The following is a 22,205-nucleotide window of genomic DNA, read 5'->3' as shown; positions in this document are numbered from 1 at the left end:
ACTAGCACTCCTAGGAGATGTGGTCTTATTGGAGGAGGTGTAGCCTTGTTAGAGGAAATGTGTCATAGTGGGGATGGGTTTTAAGGCCCCCTAAGTGCAAGCTTTACCCAGGGGGAAAGAAAGATTCAGACTTCTCCTAGTTGCCTTTGGAACAAGATGTAGAACTCCCAGCAACTTCTTCAGTGCCATGCATACCAGGAGGTTACCATGCTTCCTGACTTGATAATGGATTGAACCTCTGAACCAGTTAGCCAACCCCAGTTATCCTTTATTAGAGTTGCCTTAGTAATGGTGTCTCTTTCAGCAATGGAAATCCTAACTAAGACATCTGGAAATGTTATTTTCATGATTTTAATCATCTCTCTTGGATAAGGAAACAGAAGAAAGAATTCCTGAATGAAGTTGGAGGTGATAGTAGATGGCAGGAGCCAATGAAGCTCTGATGATCTCATACAAATGGACACAGAGAGGTTCATTCTTGTGATATGAGCTGAAAATAACAAAATGAGACTTGTTTTAAAAGTGAAAGCCAATACATCTTGAGCAACATAATTCAATGAGCAAGAGACTCCAGGAGAAAGCGAATGCTAGGAGGAGATCGGGAGCTGCCAGAGGAGGACAAATTAGATATCAGTTTTCAATGTGATATGGCTAGCAAAGGGGCTGATGTTATATTGAACTAAATACAGTGATCTATTATGTTGACACAGAGCAAAAGCATAGAGTGATGACTCTATGTTTGACTCTGGTTAAGCAGAAATACCGCATCGGGCCCCTGAATCTCAAAATGTGCTGAGAAACTGAACGGAATGCAGAGAATGGAACGAAAAAGGTACAAGAAAGAGGATGTTGGATTTATGAAGAAAGATTAACAGAACTAAGTATGCATTGTCAAGGTTGCTGATGACAAATAAGGCCAAGTCAACACTAAGTCAAAAGCTGCGAGGTATAATTTTCCTGAGGAAAGGGCTCTATAAATGTAAATAATAGCAACAGTATGAAAATGCCATGAGAATACATCTAACTGAACGAGGACTGCATGGACTAGTGTAGAGTTAGTGCTTAAATAACTTCCCGACTGTTGCTATACCAGGCATTAGTCAAAATGGTATTGGAAAGAGGTGGAGGTACCATACAGAGAAACTTGAGCCATTGGGAGTTTCTATGGAAACAATCACATTTTTGTTCACTCTCAGCTCATGGAACTTTTCTCTGGTCGCCCATCCTTCAGTCTACATTAAACTTCTTCCTTCCTGGTATCAGGACCTACATCGAATCTTTCATTTGGTGATCTAGTTCTAGGAATGCTGTCCTAAGTAAATCAGGAGAGAGAAAAATGTGGGAGATTCAAACCATTTATTATAGGGTGGTTAAACACATTTCTCGGATATATAAGGATTATTATGGGCTTTTTTTCCCTTCAAAAATACCCTTGCTCAGTAGATGAGAATTGTGTGTTGAGCCGGATCTTCCCTGTGGCCCTCACTTTCTGTTCTCTAAGCTTTCAGGTAGAAAAGGGCTTCTACTTAGAAGTGGCTTTTGCACCATTTGGAGCTGCCACAACAGCTCCAACATATGCTTTACAGGCTCAATGTAATAGATGTTTGGCAGTTTTGCATTAAAAGCATGTGACATGCTTTATGACATGTAAAGTTTTGTGAAGGAATTTTTAGCAATGAGCCAGGCCATGCTCCATTGGAAGCATGGTATAGGAGAAATATAACTTAGTTCCCTCCTAGCTCTTGCATTCTATGACTCTATAACTCAGTGACGGGAGGAGCAGTTTCATGATTCAAGAGTCAATATTGATGGATTCTTTCCAAAGTGCAAACATGAAAAAAGAAAGGGAAAAAGAGACGAAGAGTTGTCTTCTAGTGTATTACGTATTCATAATACCAGACAGACATGGTGTGGGATCAGAATAAGCGATGAGGTATGAACGATCAGTAAACAAAAGGAGTAAATCTTAAAAATAAGGCAAAACAAACAAAGCGAGTGTGTGCGCAGCATCCATCACTGATCCCTCGAGTGGAGGGGAGCACAGATATGAAGTTCCTGCACCTATTGGTGATGTATTTGGAAAGACAGGATATCTTGCTCAAGGGGAACTTTAAAGAGTCAGACATCTGCTGTAGTGCAAACACAGTGAAACATAGGTCACTGAAGAGCCCCTAAGTTACAGGAAAGGACAGGTTTGTGGCCCTGAAAATAGGCACTGGAAACAGAGGAAAACCCTCACACTACATCTGCTTACCCTGGCCTGGCCTGAAGGGACTGGTAGGGAATGGAAAAGCAGTATAATAATCACCAATGTCCACTTGTTATTTATATTCTAATAGTAAAGGAAATAGCTTCTTAGGTTTCAGGTAATTTCCTAATACAAGTACTTTAATGGAAACAAGATACCCACCTGCGGCAGCCAGTTTAGCCAAACATGGTCAGTCAAATGCATCATAGCATATAGAAAAATGGCCTGTGCTGCTGCCCACAGGCAGTCTTTATGATAGATTCAGGTCACCTGGGGCTTACTGATAGTGGGGCTCTCAGTGTTGTTTATTAGTGGCCCAGCATAAGAACCATTTTTAACCATAGCTTATAAATTTCTTCAGCTGCAAAGAAGCGTATTCTGGGTCGAGACAATGTTAGCTGAAGACAGAGTGCAGGCCTCTCAAAAGTGCAGGGGCACACAGAAGCATTCAGCACGCATTTGCTGCTGTCTGCTCGGTCATCTCTATAAAGATACTCTGCATCCCACCTGAATTTCTTCTAATTACCTCGCTGAGTTGTAGTTTTTAAATTAGGAGGATTTTTTGCAGAAACTTTAAACACTGTGGATTTAAGCTTTTTATGGAAGAACAAAGAATAACCTATTTTTGACAAATTTAAGGTAATAGTCATAAACAACAGAGGGTTAACTTCATCATGTCTTTACTAAAAGAAAGTAAGCAAAACAAAACAATACAAAATAACTGGCTCCTTTGATTGCATGCTTCCACTGAAAGCTGCGTAGGTGTAGCACATGAATAGGCTACATGGTTTACATCTCGAGTGCAGGGTGCTTGTGAGGAAAAGGTTGAACTCAGCTCACATACTACACATACATACACATACAAGTAATTATACAAATAAACACAGATATGCATATATATACACATATTACATAGATTGTATATACATTAGAGAGGCGCAGAATAATAGAACAGAAAAAAATGCAAAATAAATTAACACAGAATTGCACCAGTGGTTTGTGGCTTACGGAATAAGGACAAACAAATAATTACAGCTAGCCAGGCAATAAGATAACTGTGGGTTAGCAGTAGATGGGCTGAACTGGAATAGCCTGAACAATATTACACCAACAGTGCAGGCAGACTTGCAAAGACAGTCCTGAAATCCTCCAACTGGGCAGGCTTACTACCATGTCATCTGTTCCTAGCTGCGTTCCCTTTCCCTCTTTTAACTGTCACTTCTGAAGAGCACCTGGTGCCAACACCTACAAGACCCACCCTCAAGGTCCTCAGTTCTTAATGGTCATGCAAGTTTCACTGCAACCATTTGTAGTTGAAGGGTATCTTAGGCATAGTAAGTCACTACTGCAACCTGGAGATGCATTATTATCCCTGAAGTCAAAGAAGAAATTGCAAAGATAGTATGTGTGCAGTTTGGTATCTGGTCAAAGCCAAATCTGTCTTACTCCACCCAAGTTAAGTTTTCTTCATTTCCTTTGGCTTTACTGCATTTATTCCTTCAGTTTAATTTCTTGTAGGTTACATCAGGTAGGTTGTGATCTCTATCCATGTTGGATCATCGGACACGTTTGGAGATACACTTTTACAGTGTCTACTATTTCAAGTTCTGTGGATTAAGCAATAACCATGCTCTTTGCACTCATGGAAATGATCTGCCTGCTTGGCTTGATGAAGCAAGATGATGCAAAGCCAAATAGTACCTAATCTATTTAAATATGGAGGCAGTTTGATTTCTAGTGATTTATAAAAGAAAACGCATAGCTATATAAAGGCTGAACCGCATGTGAGATTTCCCCCTGATTATGTAAGTTTTCACTGAGTCTGTTGTTATAGTAGATTTAAAATGACAAGAGAGTGAGAAATTAGAATTCTTCATGGTTGTAAGCCCTGGAGAGTCAGGGTCACCTGGAGAAATGAGAGAGGTTTGATGCCTGCTCCAAGTTCAAGGCTTAGGGTTTGTCAATCTTCTTTCTTTCTGAAAAGGAACAGAGAGGTAACGACTGTATTTGCATGACAATCATTGGAAGGGAACCTCTCCAGAGAGTCCAAGGAACTGCAAAGTGGATGGATATTTAGTTTCAGTCACTAACAAGGCAGTATTCATAATTTCATTGATTTACATATTTTTTAGTTTTCCTCATGATTTCCAAATATTGCAATGATGTTTTCCAGAATGTCTGTTTTCATTGTGTTCTGTGCATCTGTGATATAATAATCCAAGGAACTTTAAAAAATGTATTAATATCTAGCTCAAAGAAATGAAGTATTTTTGAGAATTAGGCTCATCTTGTCAGCTGTGGGTTCAGAAGCTAAACCTAGGGAATTGTCATGCCTGCGTGACAAAAGCTGTGAACCTAGAGTTAATCACTGGTCTCCCATTTAAGACACTAGGCACTCTACATGGCTAGATCCCACAGCCTACAGCTAATAGAAATCAGGCCACAACCACCCCAGTCTCATTTATGCAGTCGCTGGTTCTCATTTTTAGTTTCTGTTTGTCTCTGTGTCTTTTTGTCTCTGTCTGTCTCTCCTTCACAGATCTGTTGTCCTGTTCATGATGACTATTTTTCTTGTTCTTGCTTGCAGATATCACTCTTACTGAAACTCCTCTTAAAAATTTAGTGGGAGACTTTTCTTCCCTTTAAGGCCCTATTCATTGTCTCTGAGAATATGTACCGACCTTTTTTTATGAACTCTGACCTCAAGATCTGATCATGGCTCCTTGGGTGAAAATGGCCACTTTCCTAATAAAGCTCATTCCTGAAGGGTAGCTTTTCTTAACTTCTTTTCCAAATCCCCATAACAACCACATTTCTAAAACCCAGAGGGATAGTTTCCTGACAAAAGACGACATTTCCCAGATTCCCTTGCAGACTATACAAAAGCTATTTCTGCCCTAAGGGGGCCACACCCCATCTTCCCCTGTAGTTGTTTTGGTCATATGCACACTTGGGTGTCAGCATACCATCTCATTATGAATAAAAAACATTCCTACCTAATATCAGACTAAGTCTCTCTTTCTTTCCATGCTTTGTCTCTCTACAGCAACCTCTAAATAATACAATACAGAGAAGCAAACAGAAAACTGGATTGCTTATTACCAGTGTAAGTTTACTGTGAATGGCATACCTGAAGAATAAGGCAAACATGGCTGGCCAGCACTCAATTAAAGCAAGAATGTATTTTTTAATTAGATGAGGAAAATAAATTCAAAAGATATTCTACTAATTATAAGATCTAGCTATAAATTATTAAAACGGATATATTGCCTAAAAAGATTAGTTTCTTCCTATTAAATCAAAAGTTATGAAAAATACAATTGCCTTTGATAGCAAATAACCATATTTTTACAGATAAGCATGTCAAGAAGACGGATGCTCCTTTACATTGTTAGATGTGCCTGTTAATGAGATTTTTAAAGTTTTATACACACACATGTGCCTAATAAGTTTTGTTTTACTACCTTAAGTTGAGAAAATAAGATTGATTTCTTAAAGGATAGTTTTACCAGATTCAAGAGGAGGATTTGTGAGCCTCTGGAACTAATTCATAACACTATTTTTTCAATTCTGTCTCATCTATGACTGGTGTATGATATTGAGCCCCTGGAGCACTTTGTCTCAAGCTTTTGATTTGAAGATGACAAAGCAGGTATGTATGTTCTTACATGTCATGCAGCTATGTCAAAGTCCTTCAGGTTCATTCACTCAGCATTGACAGGACTGGTAAAACCATGAGATAAAATATGCTCAGGCAATTTCAGGGCAATTCTAAGGCAATTCATTGGGTAGGAACAACAACAACAAAATATCCTTGGTTCTATTCTTTCTGGAGGCCAGAAATGCCAGATGGGAGTTTTGTTTCCACATCTGCTGTCTCATCTCTGTTGTCCTAACTGAGCAGTGCTACCTGAGAACTTGATCAAAACTGAGAGGAGGACCTGGACACCTTCTCTTCTGACTACTGGACTGACCAGTTCATATCATGTCCATCCCAGTTTCTGTGATAAGGTTTATAAAAGCTCTTAGATACTTTTAATTCTACACAAATGCTCTTTGCATGATGTATCTTTGCCCTTCACTGAACACATTTGAGTCCACATGTTCATTTACATACAAAGAAAAATGAAATAATATAGTTCATCTTTTTTCCTCTTAGCATCAGTTTCTGGAGCTGGTAAACAAATCACAAAAATAATTTAGTATCGTACTGAAAAAATATCAAGTGACACCATTGAAATGATGACACATAAAACCAATTTGGGTGAAAGTAGAGGTGAGTGGGGCCCTGATAGAAAAATTCAGAAATGCACACATTCTAATATACTTAAGGCTACACTCTAAACTCAAAAGTCGTGGAAATCACAAGCATATGAAATAAACAAAGAAGTGATAACAATAACGGTCTTTGCATTTATTTGTTCTTTGTGCAATGGGCTCTGGTGATGACCTGAGTCTTCTGCTTTGGTAGAAAATGTGGCTCCTCTTCCCTTTCCTAGCACATAACATGAAGAAGAATTTCTACAGTTGGCAGGTCAGTCAAGTAATTGCTTTGGAAAACAAACATTGGTTCTCGTCAGACTTATGGGCAAATTAATTTTGGTCTCATTTAGCATGGTCAGGCCAGCAAGTTAATGTGTGCACAGAGAATTGAGAATTGATGCCATTTGCCTGAAGGATCTTATCACATGTATAAGGAATAAATTCACACATCCTTCCTCCTTTCTTTTTACCATCTGGTTCAAAGTTATTCTCTCTCTCTCTCTCTCTCTCTCTCTCTCTCTCTCTCTCTCTCTCTCTCTCTCTCTCTCCCTCCTTCTCTCTCTGTTCTCATTCTATCCTTTACATAATTTCATATACTTTTGGTTTCTTCAGGGGACCTAGGTTCAATGTCTAGCTCCTGCATGGTGGTTCACAACTGCCTATATTGCCAGTTCCAGGCAATCAGTTCTTTTCTGGCCTCGGTTTATACCAGGTATACATGTGGTGAATAAACACACATGCAGACATTCATATAAAATTAACTTAAGTTAAAAATTTAAATTATTATAGAGAATAAATTTGATAGTTCTACTAGTGATAAAGTTTGTGTCAATTTTCATAACTTGTAGTTTGCAATGTCTATCTGGTTGTTAAAAGTCCATATAATTGTCATGTGTTAACACTGTTTGATCTATTTTTGAATAAACAGCTACAATTTCACTCTTGCAAATTTATCATATGGTTTGCTACACAAAATTTTTAACAGCACCAAACACCGAACCACACAGATTCTTGGTAGTATGATTCCTTTTTTATTTGGTTTTGTGAGACAGGGTCTTTCTATGTAGCCCTAGCTTTTCATGTATAGACCAGAAGACCTTGCATACAGAGTCAATAGAGTGTGGGTCAATAAAGAGACCCACATTGGCAGTATGATTCTACTGCCATGAAGTCACCTTCTTTTCTCTCTAACAAGCCAGGTAGTGTTCACAGATTAAATTGTTCTATCCCACAAAAACACTAAGACACTTAGAAATAGCTCCTTTAAAAATCATTTCTGATAGCTACACTTCAGAAGGAGTTAATATCTAGACTATGTAAAGAACAGCAAAAACCAATTGAATCCTCCAGCTAGTAATTGTGTTAAATAAATGAACAAATAGATGATAAAAAGTAAACACATTTAATATTTTTAAGACCATTCAAAATCATTAATTATGGGGAAAATGCAAATTAACACTACTTTCAAATTCCATTCATCTTAGTCAGAACCTGTAATGTGAAGAAAGAAAAGGACAACAATGAGTGGTGAAGATGTAGGGAAGGAGGGATTCTTACTACTGCAGGAGTGTAAGCTGGTACCACCCCGTGGAAATCAGTGCAGATGGTTTTCAAAAACAAAAACCAAATGTTGAACTGTCCTATGCTTAACTGTATTAGTCCTGGGCATATATGCAAGGGGCTTTAAGTTGTAGCTCAGAGACCCTTGTTCACTGCTTCACTATCCACAATAGACAGAATAGAACCAGCTTCAATGCCCGTCCATGGACCATGGAGAAAGGAAGAAAATGGATAGATCAGAAATTATTATAAGTGGATTAACCTAGACTCATAGATACAAATACTTTAATTTTTTAAAATGTGTGTCTGGAGAGTATAGACCATGAAACTGTAACAATATAAGGTGAGAGGTCTTAAGAGGAAAGAAGATAACAGAACATATGTCACAAAAAACAGAGTAGGGCTAATCAAAGGCATGTAGAGGAGCAGTAGGAGGAGGGCCTGGGGTGGGAAGGCAAATGGGGGAAGGGACTCCCATAAAACATAAATGCAGATGCTATAATGTAATCCATTACTTTGGGTTGCTATGTTAAAACATGCCTAGGAAGGCCAGGCTGGCTTCAAATTCATGAACCTCCTGTCTCAACCTCCGGAATGCTGAAGTTACAGGTATGTGGCACTGTACCAGACCTTTTTTAATCCCTATAGTGCTATATGTAAATTTGATGTTCATGGTTTTATAATAATTAGAAACGAGCTTACATTTCCATTTCACTGGGTACACTGTAACAGGTATATTCTCCTAGGAAAAGAATATAAGTATATAAATAATAATCTCTAAGTGTTTTTTAACAAAAATCTCAATCATTTGATTTTATCAATGAAGACTTGGAGCCGGATGCTGGGGTGAAAGCCTGCTAGCTCAGAGAGGCAGAGAAAGCACCCAGCTGACCTTGTTCCTCAGCCCATGTCCTAAAAGGAGAAGGAAGGTCTTCTTCTCTACACTGTCTCAAAAGCCCTCACATTCAATGTTCCTCATTTCTACTTCCTGCGCATCTCTCTAACCATCCTCCTGACTTCCTCTTACTCTGTTTTTTCCCCCTTGTGTTCACTCCTTGTCAAGTCATTGTTTGCTCTGTCTCTTGATCTGTAGTTGACTTTATTTAATCCTGTTAACAATAAACAGAAAGCTCTTGGAGTAAAGGTGTGTTTAAAGGCTGAGCTACACTACTAGAAACAGGTTTCTCTAGGATATTAACATAGTCTCAGGGCTTACAGTATGATCAATTATCCTGAAATATCTAACTATGGCCATAGATACTGTGTTCAAAAAAGTTCTTTTTTAAACCTATTGCTTCTGCAAGTTTTTAAGTGTTACTAAAACAACAGGAAGACACCTAACATTTTCTGAAGTGGAAAAAGGAAATAAGAAATCTTATGATTTGATGATATCAGTAAGAACTGTAAAATATGTGTGGGAATTAACTATAAATTGCTACTATATTCAAAGTGTATATTATCTTTGATAGGCCAGTACTACAGTGGAGTGCTAATAGCTGAGAAAGCAGTCTCTAGCTATGTGGGTCTTGACTTAGCCTCTTAGCAGACTTAGAACTCAGGGAAAGTTACTGGAAGTTACTCAAATGTTCTTTGCCTCTGTTTTCTCTGCTTTATTTACAGAATGATTATAAAGACATATGTAATGAATAGAACCACTAGGGAAAATTTAAAAGAATTAATGGTTATTAAACATTCAAAGAAGGTATGAGCTAAACATAACCATTAATCTGGATGCTGTTGTGTTTTATAAATGCACCAACACTTAAAGACATCGTTCAAAGTCTTTCTGTATTTCTCAAGGAAGAGTACAAATCAATATTAGAATGCATAGCACAGGTCAATATAATGTAGAATCCTTCCTATAGAATATATTGTACCTTAATTTTTCTCTTCCTCCCTTTTTCTTGGCACTAGGAATTCAAAAAGGGTTTTGTGTATGGTATGTACAATGCTACATATCTGGGTTCATATATGACTAATTGTTTTATAAAATAAGTCAGATACAGGATAGTTCATTTGTGAGATTAATTAGCATAAAATAAAAATGCTCTAAATAAGTAATTAAACTTATGCATATGAATATTTATAGACGTATTCATTGAAAAATTTGTGGCCTTCATAGAAGGTAGAGACCTATCCATATGCATAAAATAATTCATGAATAGTATATGTAAATTTTGATAGTATTTGACACTATAAGAACATGATAAAAAAGGTAGATATATCTATATAAGTTGTAAATACTGAATTCATAATTATTTAGGTGGCTTGGCTATCCTAACTTTAATTAGCAAAGAAAGGGCTCAGTGGGGAGAGAAGTATTTTAGCAAGTAGACAAGAACTAAGGTGTAGCTTAGCATCCACATGGGCCTGCGTTCAATCTCCAGCATTGCTCACACACACATATACAAACACTCAAACACACATACAATACAGAGGCAGAAAAATCATTACCCTAGTAGGCTTAATGAAGTTAACTATAAATTATATGGTTTCTGACTAAGAGTACGTGCCTATATATTTTATATAAACATGAGGTACCTAGAAAAAAAAATCATAGACCAAAGTATTATATGGGATTACTTTAGGGAGCTTAGAGATTAGGGTTATGGCTGAAAGGCTAGAAATGGTTCCCTCATGCATTTGATTCATTCAGATGTTACGATTGATACTGAAATACTTAAGAAAACCAGTGTAAGCAAGAAAAGAAGCAAATAAAGTTTAGCAAATAACCAAAAGGTTGGCTTTCTGTCAAACCAAGGTATAAATGCTCAATATATCTTGCAGTTGCTGAATTCTGAAGGTAGCCTTTTGCCAGGAAACACTTGCCTGGGATAGACCAGGCAGCAAAGACCTAGAGAGGTAAAGATGTCAGTGAAAGACTAGCATGCGTTGGCACTCTGTACAACCATAGTTGTGTTCTCATTCCGTGTCTCTTCTCTTCAGATGTCTTGTTGATAGAAGAAACATATACCAACACTAAATAATGGCCCTGAAACTATGTCAGGGCTGCATTCAGAAAACATTCCCAGTCTCTGAGGGGAAGAACTTTCCTCCCACTGCTCTGAAGAATGCTTGAGGGCTTGTTGAAACAATTTGCACCAAAGAAGAGATTAGGGGGGGTCTGAATTGACAAATAGGAAGAGAGAATAAAAAACATGGAGTGGCATCTTTGGAGTGAGAGCAGTGCTCCTGTCCCCATCCAGTCCAGATACAGTTAAACATGGAAATGATCAAAAGCTAGGCATATGAAGAAAGGAGACACAGAATGCATAAACCTCAGTTCCTGAATAATGAAATGATCGCTTCAGCACCTGCCAAGGGAATAAAGACAAGACTGGCTATGGTAGGGAAAGGATTCTGAAGAATTTTCCAGAGTCAGAAAAATCATATACCTACTGCTCCAACCCTAGCTATCACACTATATGCAATTATACATCTCTTCTAGCAAACAAAGCCCAGGGTAACTTGCCCGAATTACAGAAATATGCCATTAGAGACAACAGAACGAATGCCAGTGGCAAACTAATTAGAGAAATAAAACTACTGTCCCGGGAACTGGTCTGTGCTCATCTGGATTGCCAATGAAAGGCAAAAGATGTTTCTGCTCTCTAGTAATAAATTGGTTACTGTGGTTCACATGTACGTTGAAAGAATGCATTTTGAGACCTTGAAATGATCCAAGAACTTCATGGAAATGTTTAACCAAAAACTCATTGGGGACACCACCATCTCCTTTATTTAGATGGCACAAGGGCAGAAGCTCATGAAAATTATCTTTTTTTGTGTAACAGAGTGACAAAATATTCCATCATCAATTTGTCTCCATGTTTATAGAATGTCCGGCAGAATTTCAGCTAATCCTTCAGGCACTGTGGCATGATTCTTCATCATCTCTGTAGTCTGGTTACAAGAATCACCATTTTTATATTCTCATTTGTGTTAGTAGAAGAAGCATATACCAATCCTAAATGTCAGAACGGAAACATCTACTTGTCTTACAAACATGCCCTTATTTCTATGACATCCTGGTATTAAGGAAAATTGCCAGCACAGTGGGAACCTTTAAGATGCACAAATCATTTTGTTAGTATCTGAGCAACATCAGTATGGGGTTAGAATATCATGAGAGCAGATATCAGTGGTCTTGGGTATGTATACAAAGACCTTGATTAAAGAATATAGGTAACAGATCCTGAGTGCACAGGAGGAAGTATCAGCAGTCTCCCAACCAGGAGAGAAGTGCAGAGAATCTGAAGAGTAGAAACAGCTCTAAGCAGAGGTGAGAGGCAGGAAAGAACTTTTCAACTCGGCTTACAAAGACCTGTCTGCTTGGGGCAGCACTCATACTGATGGTGGGTCAGTAAATAGATCTCTTCTGAAGGTCAGTGGGCTAATATGGATAGGGTTTCTGGTGGCGATACAAGAATAGCTCGAGAATGGGCTTTAGCTTGAAGTAAAACATTCAGATAATTGGATATGATGTCTTTTATCTCTAAAACATGTTTTCATTTAAAGTTTTTCTTACAGCACATGATAAATGTTATCAATTATTATGTACTGCATTCTCTCATAATGACTTTCTGAGTATCTATCTTGTGGTCTTTGTGCATAGAACGCTTGCCTCAATAGGACAAGTCTGAAACTCTGAGCTCTTTGATTCTGCCTTTCTCATTAGCTCCTGGACACAGAGATAATGCCTTCTTTTTTCATAGTATGGAATTTTGGACCTAGTCTGGTTGAGACCCCAAATATAGATCTCCTCTTGCTACTGACTTCTGGCTGTTTCTTCTATTTATTCTTGTGTTCCAAGAAGAATTCAGGATGAGAGTGATCAGCTATAGTTTGACCTCTGGTTAATCAGAGTGTTACACCTAAGCTAAACTATAGGGATCACCAGACAGCTGCATCTGCAGGCAAACCAAGAGGAAATGAGGGTTAATAATGCTGCATGCCGGCAAATGTTATTAAGTGATGAAAAGGGTTCAGTGACCTAACTGAGAATATTCAGACAAAGATAAATTATATTCATCTACTCTTCCAGTAAATTATTCAAAAATGATCAATTAACTCTGGCTAGTTCTATGCACAGGAGTCATCATTTGAAATATATAATTATGATACTTGACAATATTTAATTGAGCATCGTTCCTTGGTATCGTTACTTAATTGCTTCATGTGCGGAAGTTTGATTCTTTAGCAGGCTCTCCTCTCCTTGAAGGCAGTTCTCACCTAACAGATTCCATCAGAAATCCCCACTGATTCCACTCCATGCAGAGGACACACTAATTGAATTGTTACAAATAAATCTTTAAAAATAAACTGGAATCAGAGGTAGCAATACAGAAGGTTTAGGAAAAGTGTTTAAGTGTAGCTATAAGGATACCATGCAAGCTGTCATGTAATCCTTCTACAGTCAGCTATACAGCGACCATAGGCCCTCCCTTTATACATGTGCACCTACTATCTTATTCATAAAAACACAAAAACTATACATTAAAAGATCCACTTCAGAACATAATTAGTGGAATGTATTACATTAATGACTCAGTTAAGGGAATGCTCTTGAAAAATGTTGTAGGGTTTCTAAGATTTCTCAACTCCACGTTCATTAATTATTTTAAAAACTTTTATTCTTTAATCCGGATTCTGAAAAAGAATGGTCAGGATTCAAGAGAACCTCCATAACACTTCCTTCATATTACTGAAGCTTGAAGTATTTGAAAACTATCAAAGTTTTTCTTTAGCCTAAGTCAGGAAGTATTTTGAGAGATGGAGGTTCCTGGAATAATCGTCCTGCCTTTCTTCTGAATCCTGATTTTAACTGATTGTCCTGTCTCTTCTTGGCCCAGGAATACACCCCTGATTCTTTTCAGGATGCATCATCATTGGATTAAATTACAAAGTCGGAGCTTGCTGATTCTGACTGCTTCTCTGCCTGTGCTCACCAACTCAGAACCATCTTCTTAGAAACCCACTGAAAACCATGTCAAGCCATTCTAATCCTTGGCTGTCCCCCACACTGTTTGAGCCAAGCATGACAATTGCTAACTCTGTTGCATGCTCCATGTGCAGAATCATAACTCCAGTGGTTGCCCTTTGGCAATGAGGGGGGTTTAATATTTCCTTGTTCTTAGGATCATAAAATTTTCAAAATCATAAACTTTTAGAGCTCAGAGGGACTGAAGATATTTTTGAGTTTAAAGCTGGCTTGGGTACTGCTTGTAAATGAGTGCATTATGATTGATTGCCGTCATAAAGTTGCCCCTCCCCTGAAAATATCAAGCCTATATACTTCTCACCTCTTCAAGATTTTCCATTCTGTTTTCATTTACTTTGTCAGTCTGTTTGCTGTGTTTTGCCTTTTGAGTTAAGGTCTCATATGTCCCTGGGTCTTTTAGAATTCTGTGTATAAATGGAGGATTCTTTTGAACTGATTGTACTGGTGCTAAGTGTCCTGAGATTTCAGGTATGTGCCACCACCCCAGTTTATGTGGTGCAGGGGATGGAAGCCAGGATTTTATGCATGCCAGATAAGTAATCTATCCTCTGAACTTTATGCTCAGGCCCTTCCCAGTGTAGTTTCACTGGTAGCTATTGAACCAAAATAGATGTTGAGGATGGTTAGCATCAATAGCACACTAATTGCAGAAAGTAATGTGGAGAAAATACTTAATTTGGGGGTGGGCGAGAGGCGTGTGTATATCTGTCTGTCTGATCATCTGTCTGACTATTTTATTCATTATATTGCCTAGAGAAAGAGGGGAGTCAGGGTGGGTAACAAACATGTCAATATGAATGACTAGTCTCAGTGTGATACACAGATAATATTTGTTTTGTATATAATAAAACAATTGTCTATGATTATTGTTCAATTAAGCATCTGATTCTATTAGGTATTAACTCTATAAAATAATATCTACTCCATAAATTTCAGTCTTCTTCATATCTATTTGTTATTTTTATGTACATAAGTATTTTGAAATTTAAGATTTGAGTAATATCTGTAGTAAAGAGAAGCTGAGCAGACAGATTTGTATAGTGTGCTTTGCATATTCATGTAAGATAATTTGTTTTTTAAAACTAAGCATTCCTAGTAATTAGAAATTACTATTATATAAAATATCTCATTTAAATTTTTTCATAGGAAATTGATGTTAGATCTAGCAAAACCTGAGGGTTGACATAGTTGCTCAGGAAATAAAGGTGCTTGCTACCAAGTATGATGACTTGAGTTCTGTTCCAGAATTCACATGCTAGAAGGGCAGAATCCTCTCTGGCAAGATCTCTCTCTGACTTACATACACACACACACAGACACACACACACACACAGACACACATCTATATTTACACACACACACAGATGCATATTCCCCAAAACATACATGAATTTGAACACACAAACACATAATAAATAAATAAATAAATTTGTTAATATGTTATATGTTATTTTATTTTACTATAGATTGACCAAATTGCTGCTTAAGATCAGCAAGTGTGACTATCCCTATAATATGCTGTTGAAGATTATCATTCCACAATAAGAGACAAATAGTTCACTTTATTAATCTCTGTGTAGTTAAATGAAATCCATGTTTGCAGTTATTGGCAAATAATTAGTTTTGAACCATGCCCCATAAAGGATATTACTAAATTTTCTTTAACACATATCAATCTTTTGTGAAATTATTGAGACTTCATTTTGTCATTCTGTTCAGGATCGAAACAAAAATCAGGCATCTTGAGGAGATAGGACCAAACACTGACAATAGGTGAGATCTATATCTTTAAAAATAATTAAAGAAGGTAATCCTGAACCCTGTGTGTGCTAACCTCACCTCAGAGTGATGAACTAGAATACTGCTCAAGAGTTTTACCTTGACAAATCTTATGCATATGTTGCATAGCATTAAGGTAAAATGTACTATATTGAATTTAGTTATCTTGTTCTAACATAAAACAAATCTAAGTAAATAACCAATAAAACCTTGAGTACATAACCTATAAAGAATATGTATGTTTCTTCTTCAGAGAAAGCAACAGATTCAGATAAGGGAAATAGTATAATGTACTACTTTTAAAATATAAGACATAGTGTCATGAATTAGTAAGTACAGAAACAAGAAAGCCTTGGAGGTAGCCTAAGGTGAGCAAAACAAACAAACAAACAACCACAAAACAACAACAACAACAACTAGAAAGTCCGAGGGTATAGAGTCAAGGACTTCATACCTGAAGGTCCTTCCTGAGGTTGCCTGAGTTCCAGTCGCTTGTATCTATGCATCAGAGTGGTCCAAGTTCAAACTGCTTGGAAAAGGTGTTTAATCTAATTTTGCTAATCAAGGGGATAGGGGGTGTGGAGCATTTCTAGTTGGCAGTATGAATGGTAATAAGTAAGACTATGAAAGTGTGTGGCTCCCCAAAGGAACACTTACTTTTTTTTTTTTTTTTAGGAATGAGAGAAGAAGTAGAATCAACCAAAACACAAGACTCCTCTTAAAATTCTAACAAAATGGAAGGCTGTGTATCCAACAATATTTTGGTAGCTCATATTAAATTTAATGATTATCAAAACAAGAAAATAAAATGAGACACTGAGTTAGATGAGAATGGGAGTAGACCTGCAAATAGAAATGGAGAGAAGAGATGAGAATAATCAAAACACACTGACATTATCCAATAATTAATAAAGTATTTTAAAAACATAATACAGTATAAGATTATATCCCCAGTTTTCTTCAGTGTTGCCATTTGCTGGACTTATGAAGTCACCACAGAAAACACAAGGATCTGTTTGATAACGTTGATCTAATAATGTCCTGAGGGTCGAGACCCTGACTAAAACTTATAAGAGTGTATGAGACAGACTAGCATGGATGTCAACTCTCCTCACACTTTCTAGGAAGGGAAGCTTGGTCACTTCAGGTTACATCAGAAAAGATTATTTTAAAACAACCAAAGCTCTTTAGATGCACTGATTGTTAGAACTCAATAGATTTCCCAGTTGGAATGCCTTCTTAACAGTGATGATGGCAGTGGTACATTAGATGAAAGGCATTCTATTGCCATGCATAACTATATCTATAAAAAAATAAATGTTGTCTGAGTTAAAGTCTTTGTGAAGGGTGAAGAGCCCTGCCAATTTTAACGAAACTTTAAAAATACTGCGATATACAAATAAAGAGTAGTTGAAAATATAAGTATAGATGTGAATAATATATTTAGTTAATATTCTTCTCCAAAAAAAGTATTTATGCACCAGGCAGTGGCAGCACATGCCTTTAACCCCAGTGCTCAGGAGGCAAAGGCAGGCGAATCTCTGTAAGTTTGGGCCAACATGGTACCAGGAGAGTCAGAGCTACACAGAGAAACTTTGAATTAAAAAAAAAGAAAGAAGGAAAGAGAGAAAGAAAGGAAGGAAAAGAAAAAGAAAGAAAGAACGTTAATTATTGATCAATATTTGATGTAAGTAAAATGATTTCTTATGTAGACATTTGATTGTATTTAAAGATCAGGCTATTTGAATTTTATGTCGTTGCCACATGTAAAATTTCTTGGATATTTTTATCTTACTAAAATAAAGGAAGGAAAATATTCTTTCCCTGCAAGGAAGCCTGATATATTTTTGGCTTTCTAAATGTTATTACTATAAAACATCACTTTCAAAAATATGTATTAAACTTACTGGGAATAGAAACTATGACAGACATTATGGTGGGGATAAGCAGTCTTGTAGAGTGAGATAAATTTGTACTATATGTAAATATATATACAGGGCTGTAGATAGAGCCCGAGACTTGATCCATGATAGCCAAGTACTTCACCATAAGGTTATATTCCCATTCCTATGTGTATAATGCATGTTAATTAATTAAGCAACCCATTAGTTAACATGGAAAGATTGTTTGCTCATTAATCAGCAGGTATTAAAAAACCCTGCAAAAATAAAATAAAGTAAAAAGAAACACAAACAAACAATGAAATGAACAACTATAACCACAAATACCCAGATTCTTAAAAAATGTCCAGACAGGATGAAGATGTTGAAAATTTTAAGATGATGAGGATGTGTTGTAGACTCACCTAACTTGCCACAACACTACATAGGCCTTATCTGTATTTCACATTTATCCTGGGGAAGCAGACCACATGCCAGAAGTCTAGCTTCCAGGTGCAAATACTGCTAGCCTATTCCAGGAACTGATGCTTGCTATCTGCATGATAAACAGTTTAATTGAAGTAAACATTTTTCCTGTTTGTTTTCCTACTGAGGTGGAAACCAGGAAGCTAGATTACCCAAGGACAATGTCAGACTTCCAACAAAAGGATATTTTTCTAAGACCCAGCAAGTTTCTATGATATAGAAGACCAGGAATGACAAGCACTTGGACTTAGATAGTCAGAGTTTTCACCCACAGATTGGAGTCTCTTGAAAGTGATTTCTTAGATGGTCATGCTTTTAGATGACCATCCATCTTTGCCTTGAGCTATTGAACCATTGCTCAGAGTCATCTCTGTGGTAGAGAAAGAATCAGTCCCTAAGAATCATTTTCTTTGTTGTCCTTCAACAATATGGCCAGTATGGATGTTTTTAGCTACAATTGTTCAAAACAAGTAAGTAAAGAAGACTCATAATTTCACCGCTTTTCTGAAACTTCCTTATCAATAGATACAGACACACACATGCACACAAACATGCACACACACACACACACACACACACACACACACACATGCTCCCCCAACCATGCCCTGCTAAGCTTTTTTGTAAGCCATCTGCATTGCTTAGCATTAGAGAAAATATTGCTAGTAGTGAGGAATGGATTGATTTGGTTTGTCAGGGTGTTAGAACCCAACAGCTGTTTTATCTGCTGTCCCAAACAATCGCTCCTTGTGCTTCACCTAAAAACATCTAATCAGCATATTACACTTGACTGAACAGATGAGCAACCTGCTCAATAGCAATTGATCAGGTTAATGCTAAGATAATTAAATTCTTTCATTCAAAGTATTAAAGCTATAGACAATAGAGGAAACAGTAGGATCATGAATGTATTGAATTCATGCATATTGAGACTTCATTTTAAAGAAATCTCAATTATAATCATCTTCAAAACCCTGTTACTATACTATATTGATATTAGGTCAGGGCACATTCATGCACACCACCCACTCATGCACGCACACACACACACACACACACATGCACCTGGGCACATATACACATCATGAATTTGATTATTCTTTCCTTATCTCCCATTGTGTATCCTTCTTGGTTACCTCAGCTGTCAGTAGGGTATGCTGCCTTCTTTTCTTTACATTCATTCTTTTTCTTTCCCTTTATTTTACTTTCCAGAAAATCCTCAGCCTACTAGTAAAAGTAATTATTCACAGCTTCCTTTCTCATCATCTCCCCACACACACTTCATTCAAGTCTAATGACTGCAACTAGGTGCCATCTCCGAACAAGTGGTCTGCAAGCACAAATGAGCATTCTCTTAACCTCAGGATCTAAGTGGTAGTTGGGTGAGTGGGAACAAAATTGTTTCTGCTAAATGTCAGTGGGTGGAAAATGTTAGTTGCCTGATAGTTTTATTTTAAGGCTATAATAATATTTCTCATTTAATTAATAGTGTGAGAAGAACACTGGTAAGGCTCAGAGGAATGCCCACAGAGAACCTACAAAGCCGTGCACAGAGGAGGTGAATATTCCCTTACAGAGGAAATACGGTGAGTTCAGACAGAAAGCAACCTTGCATTGGTAACTACAAAGGAAGTAATTGTCAAAAAGAGGGCATAAGATATCAAGACTCTTCAATAAGCCCACCCAAAGCAATCTTGCCATTATAACCAACCTACAACTCTGTGGACATGTGATCTTTTTAAACAGAATGAATGAAAATTTGTTAATAAACCTTGGGCACAAGCTCCACAGCCAGTCCCTCAACACTCAGAGGAAACTCCATTCCCAGGCGTTCTGACACACCCAGGATGAGAAGTGAGGAGGGCCCAACATCTGTCTCAACACCAGGAGTAATTGGGACCAGCAGGACTAGGCACACAGGAACTCTGCCAGCACAGAGGTTCTGGTTCCTTCCAGTCTCTCTGGGCTGGTGTCCTGAGCAGACCTTGGGCACAAGCTCCACAGGCAGTCCCACAACACCTAGAGGAAGCTCCACTCCCAGGTACTCTAATACACCCAGGATCAGAGGTGAGGAGCACACAATATCTGTCCCATTACCAGGAGCAACTGGCACCATCAGGACCCAGGCACACAGGAACTCTGCCAGCCCAGTGGCTCGGGTTGCTTCTGGTCTGTCTGGGCCAGCCAGTGCCCTGAGCAGACCTTGGGCACAAGCTCCGAAGCCAGTCCAAAAACACCCAGAGGAAGCTCTACTCCCAGGTGCTCTAACAAGCCCAGGGTCACAAGGATCCCAGAATCACAGGGGCACAGAGACAGCTTGACTCTGTTGAGTTCTGACACAACTAGGATCACAGGAAGGACAGGCTCCAGTCAGATTTAGCAAGGGCAGATAGCACTAGAAATAACCAGATGATGCAGGGCAAGCATAAGAATATAAGCAACACAAACCAAGGTCACTTGGCATCATCAGAACCCAATCCCACTATAGCAAGTCTTGGACACACTATTACACGAGAAAAGCAAGATTCAGATATAAAATCACTTCTCATGGTGATGATACAGGACTTTAAGAAAGACATAGATAGCACCCTCAAAGAAATACAGGAGAAAACAGGTAAATAGCTAGAAGCCCTTCAAGAGGAAATACAAAAATCCCTTAAAGAACTACAGGAAAACACAATCAAACAGGTGAAGGAAATGAGAATCTAAAAATGGAAATAGAAACAATAAAGAGGGGCTGGAGAGATGGCTCAGTGGTTAAGAGCACGGACTGCTCTTCAGAAGGTCCTGAGTTCAATTCCCAGCAACCACGTGGTGGCTCATGACCATCCATTAGGAGATCTGACTCCCTCTTCTGGAGTGTCTGAAGACAGCTACAGTGTATTTATGTATAATAAATAAATAAATCTTTAGCCCGCCAGTGGTGGCACACGCCTTTATTCCCAGCACTTGGGAGGTAGAAGCCTGCAGATTTCTGAGTTTGAGGCCAGCATGGTCTACAGAGTGAGTTCCAGGATAGTCAGGGCTACACAGAAAAACATTGTCACGAAAAAACCAAAAAAAAAAAAGAGAGAAAGAAAGAAACAAACAATAAAGAAAACAGAGAGACAACCCTGGAGATAGAAAAGGAAAGAAATCAGGAGTCTTAGATGCAAGCATCACCAACAGAATACAAGAGATAGAAGAGGGAATCTCAGGGATAGAAGAAACCATAAAAAACATTGACACAACAGTCAAAGAAGTGCAAAACGCAAAAAGCTCCTAACCCAAAACATCCAGAAAGTCCAGAACACAAAGAGAAGACCAAACCTAAGGATAATAGGTATAGAAGAGAGTGAAGACTCCCAGAAGACTCCCAATGTAATGGGCCAGTAAATATCTTCAACAAAATTATAGAAGAAAACTTCCCTAACCTAAAGAAAGAGATGCCCATGAACATACAAGAAGCCTACAGAACTCCAAATAGACTGGACCAGAAAAAGAAGTTCCTCTCATCACATAATAATCAAAACAAATGCACTAAACAAAGAAAGAATTTTAAAAGCAGTAAGGGAAAAGGGTCTTGTAACCTATAATTACACTAGACTTCTCACCAGAGAGTATGAAAGCTAGAAGATCCTGGGCAGATGTCATACAGACCCTACAAGAACACAAATGCCAGCCTAGGCTACTGTACCCAGCAAAACTCTCAATTACCTTAGATGGAGAAAACAAGATATTCCGTGACAAAATAAAATTTAAACAATGTCTTTCCACAAATCCAGCCCTACAAAGGATAATAGATGGAAAACATCAACATAAGGAGCAAAACTACACCCTAGAAGAAGCAAGAAAGTAATCTTTCAACAAACCCACACAAACCTAATTCCACCTCTTATAACAAAGACAACAGGAAGTGTCAATTAGTTTTTCTTAATATTTTAATATGAAAATTAATATTACAAACATATCCTAATCGATTGAAATCCAAAAATATGAGGAATTAGAA

General features: G+C 37.8%; 1 protein-coding gene and 1 long non-coding RNA gene across 6 annotated transcripts in view; one reads left to right on the top strand and one right to left on the bottom strand.

Annotated features, from left to right (window-relative positions):
- Positions 1–22,205, bottom strand: part of Lsamp (limbic system associated membrane protein) — a 2,132,018-nt gene that overhangs the window by 536,932 nt on the left and 1,572,881 nt on the right. The window lies entirely within an intron of this gene.
- LOC116085919 overlaps positions 19,501–22,205 on the top strand; it is a 14,951-nt gene continuing 12,246 nt past the window's right edge. Inside the window, exons 1-2 of the long non-coding RNA XR_004116752.1 lie at positions 19,501–19,599; positions 19,707–19,803. This is a non-coding gene — a long non-coding RNA (uncharacterized LOC116085919). The remainder of the gene's footprint in view (positions 19,600–19,706; positions 19,804–22,205) is intronic.

Source organism: Mastomys coucha, unplaced genomic scaffold (genome assembly GCF_008632895.1).
Source record: "Mastomys coucha isolate ucsf_1 unplaced genomic scaffold, UCSF_Mcou_1 pScaffold12, whole genome shotgun sequence".
NCBI lineage: Eukaryota > Metazoa > Chordata > Mammalia > Rodentia > Muridae > Mastomys > Mastomys coucha.
The sequence above is the reverse complement of the archived record's forward strand: the minus strand, read 5'-3'. Positions and strand labels throughout refer to the sequence as shown.